The 3,595-nt window shown below is 40.8% G+C and overlaps 1 long non-coding RNA gene across 1 annotated transcript; it reads right to left on the bottom strand.

The window, feature by feature from the left end:
* Nucleotides 1-1,770: 1,770 nt before the first annotated feature.
* On the bottom strand, nucleotides 1,771-2,232 carry LOC112846739 (uncharacterized). Its single transcript, XR_003219902.1, has 2 exons — nucleotides 2,066-2,232; nucleotides 1,771-1,993 (listed from the first exon to the last, which is right to left on the bottom strand). It is a non-coding gene; the product is annotated as an uncharacterized LOC112846739 (long non-coding RNA).
* Nucleotides 2,233-3,595: the final 1,363 nt, after the last annotated feature.

Consider the following 3,595-nt stretch of genomic DNA (forward strand, 5'->3'; position numbering starts at 1 on the left):
ATGAATACCAGATTGCTTGTTGTCATTCCTGTGTCATCAACTGGAACTGAAAATGGATTTAGCGGTCTCTGGAGGCTCAAAACTTGGCTCTGTAGTGCTGTGCAACTGACATTCCTAAATAGTGTAAAAGTCTGTCAGAGAAGAAAAAAGACTAAAGTTGGCACTAATATGTTGATTGCACCCACACCAGACTGCATTTGTGCATTTTTCTTATTAACAGCTTAAGTTTGCCTCATGCAGTCAATATCCAAGAGCTAGGTTCAGGCTCTGAAGGAGAGAAGTCTTCGAGTACATCAGGGCTGAAGTGTTGGAAATAGTCAATGTCGATAAAGACTTCAATCGGCCAGTGTTTGTGTGACTCAAAATTCACTACTGCCCTGCTAAAAAGCAGTATTTTCTATAGTGCATCAGATGCAGTGTTCTTTTTCATGCACAATACTGATCAACAAAAACACTTATATATTGGTTTAATAAGTGCCACTCAGTGCAGATCACACAGTATAAAAGTCAGCAGTAGGAACAAGTTTATGTCAGTATGGACTGAATGTGAGAGTGACACTCCTCACACAACCTGCTGACATCCCTGAGCTTTAATGCCAGTATTTGTCAGAGCTGATGAGCTTCAGAGATTCTTATGCTTAAACTGACCCCAAGGTGGTTTCCTTTCAGTATCAAGAGCCGCAGGGTAAGCAACAGTTCAAAGATAATCATATGCATTTTTTAAAAAGAGAACATTATTATTCTTGTTTTATTTATAGACCAGATAACCAGATATTTAAGTTTAAATGATATATGGGCTAGTTCGGCAACAGTTTGTTTAATAGAACTGGGAATAAATGTGTTTAGCATTGAGAGAATTGTTCTCCTTTTCTTGAAATAGTTTCTATTTATTCTTTAACAAAATATGGATTTTTTTTAATCAAGACAATCTTACTGTGTTATTTTAAAGACAATATATTATTCTACAAAAAGTGGGAAAAATGAATTCTCCTCCCAGTTTGACTGAACTAAGGGTCACTAGATCAAATTAAATCAAAATTGTGTTTTACTGTGCTTTTTTTGGGGGGGGGTTCTTTAGTTTGTGTGTATATATGTATAAGTATAATGTATTTTATACCAGAGATTAAACTAACTGTATGTATCAGTTTTATTTATAAATAAATAAAATAAAATAAAATAAAATATTCATTTCTTTGGGTATCTGAGATAAATTGTAAGACTTCTAAAGTTTAAAGTGTAAGTTCTTGGACTCTTTTATTAAAGAAACTTTGTGTCTTCAGGGTTGACTGCTACCTTACCAACCTACAGACATCAGACCATAGGTGGGAATTAACGAAGTACAAATACTTGTTACTCTACTTAAGTAAAAATTTTCAGATTTTTTTTTTTCTGACAACTTTCTACTGCATTTAAACACAAATATCATTCGGACAGCAGCGCAAGTATAGAAGCGCAGATCTCCCTCTTCCCAGCCACCTCCTCCTGCTTACACTGAGGTGTTTCCAGGCTAGCCGAGCGATGTAATTTCTCGAGCATGTGCTGGGTCAGCCCCGGGGCTTCCTCCCAGTGGGACATGCCCGGAACACCTCACCCAGAAGACGCCCAGGAGGCATGCTAGTCAGATGCCTGAACCACCTCAACTGGATCTTTTCAATGTGGTAACTGAGCCTCTGGGCCCCTCTCGAATGACTGAACTCCTCACCTATCACCTATATCTCTAAAGGAGAGTGTCATGGGTTGCTTAGAGGATCCACTCGCAGGACTCCTGAGTAGCGTTTAAACAGAGACTGTTTATTTACAGATCTTCACCAAGTGTATGTACAGACAGTGCAGGGTTAGTGCTATATACAAGACGTGAGGGGCAGGGGTCCAGGGCTCCAGGGAAAACGGGGAAATCACACACGCGCTCAGTTCAACCTCTCTCTTCTCCGCTAGCGACCAGTCACTCCTTCCACACTCCACATGAGGAAACACAGGGACGGGTCCGGGGAATCTAGGAACAAAGAAACACTCGTTAAGTCTCTGAGACGGAGGCACAGGAAACTTGAGCTAGACGTGTACTGACAAGAGCCTTCACAACAATCCAGCGTTGAACAGCTGATCTCCTCCTTCTAATATACCAGCTGGTCTGATGAGGCCCAGGTGTGCACAATCCGGGAAGGCGTGGACTGAGGGCGTGAACCCGCCATGAGTTCCGCCCCGGCAAAACAGGGGAGAGAAGGGGAGAGGGAGAGGAAAAAGAGAAGAGAAGGAGGGCTAGGAGTGGAGAGATTCTGATCAGCACCTTGCCGATCCTGCTGGTAGTGACAGAGAGGCTAGACACATTTTGGAGAAAGCTCATTTTTGCCCCTTGTAACCATGATCTTGTTCTTTTACCCAAAGTAACTACCTAAAGCTTACGACCATAGTTGAGGGTAGGGATGTAGATCATCCAGTAAATCAATAGCTTCACTTTTACGCTCAGCTCTTTATCAAGATGGAGTGGCATAGCATCATCATCAATACAAAAGCAGTCCCAATCCGTCTGTTAATGTCTCACTCTCCTCTCCCCTCAATTGTAAACAAGACCCCAAGATATCTAAACTTCTCCCCTTGGCCACCAACCCTGACACAAAGAGTCAACCTTTTTTTCGCCTGAGGGCCATGGTATAGGATTTGGAGGTTCTAATTCTTATTCCCACCGCTTCACAATCTGCTGCAAACCAATCCAGTCCAAGCTGAAGGCCACCACCCGATGAAGCCAACAGACACATCATGTAAAAAAAGCAGAGTTGAAATTCTGAGGACACCAAAGTGTAAATCTTCCACCACCTGCCTATGCCTGGAAATTCTGTCGATAAAAATTATAAACAGAATCAGTGACAAAGGGGGGCCCTGGCGAAGTCCAAGACCCACCAGGAATGAGTCCAACTTATTGCTGGTAGTAAGTTCCTGCAATGTTTGTACAGGGGGCAAATGGCTCATACTATAACAACAGACAAGGCACTCTATACTCCTGAAGATATGCTTAGATTCATTTACTGAATTTGTAGAAAAGGCTTCTTTTCTATAGATGTAAACATCTGTTTTCATCTTGTTAAATTCAGTTGTGTAAATCCCCAAAGAGCACTAAACCTTAGACGAGCAACAGCAGCAACACAGGTCAGCTGATCACAGCTTGAACACAAACAAAAGCTACTGGAACTCTCAATAGCAATTATTGTAAGTTGTGATTGTTTTCCTCATGCTGAGCCACTACAACTGATCTTAAGATTCCCCACTTGCCGAATTCCACTTTAACCATCAAGTGTACTTTTTTTTTTCTGTTTAGGTGTGGAAGCACAGTAAAAGAAAGATTGTATTATGTACTAATATTATATAGCTTGAGGTTCAATTAGTTTTGCACAAAGATAGCTGGAGCCTGTACTTTTTCACTTTTAATTGAGTGAAGGTAAATCAATACTTCAACTTTTCCAGTACTGTGTATGTTGTTCTACAGTACTTAAGTAAAGAATGCCTGTATTTTTGCTACCTGTGCTTCAGACAATGATCAAAACATAGAACATAGCAGGTGTACACATAAAGTCTTTATTCTTTCCTTTTTCTACTATAAATA

Source organism: Oreochromis niloticus, linkage group LG1 (genome assembly GCF_001858045.2).
Source record: "Oreochromis niloticus isolate F11D_XX linkage group LG1, O_niloticus_UMD_NMBU, whole genome shotgun sequence".
NCBI lineage: Eukaryota > Metazoa > Chordata > Actinopteri > Cichliformes > Cichlidae > Oreochromis > Oreochromis niloticus.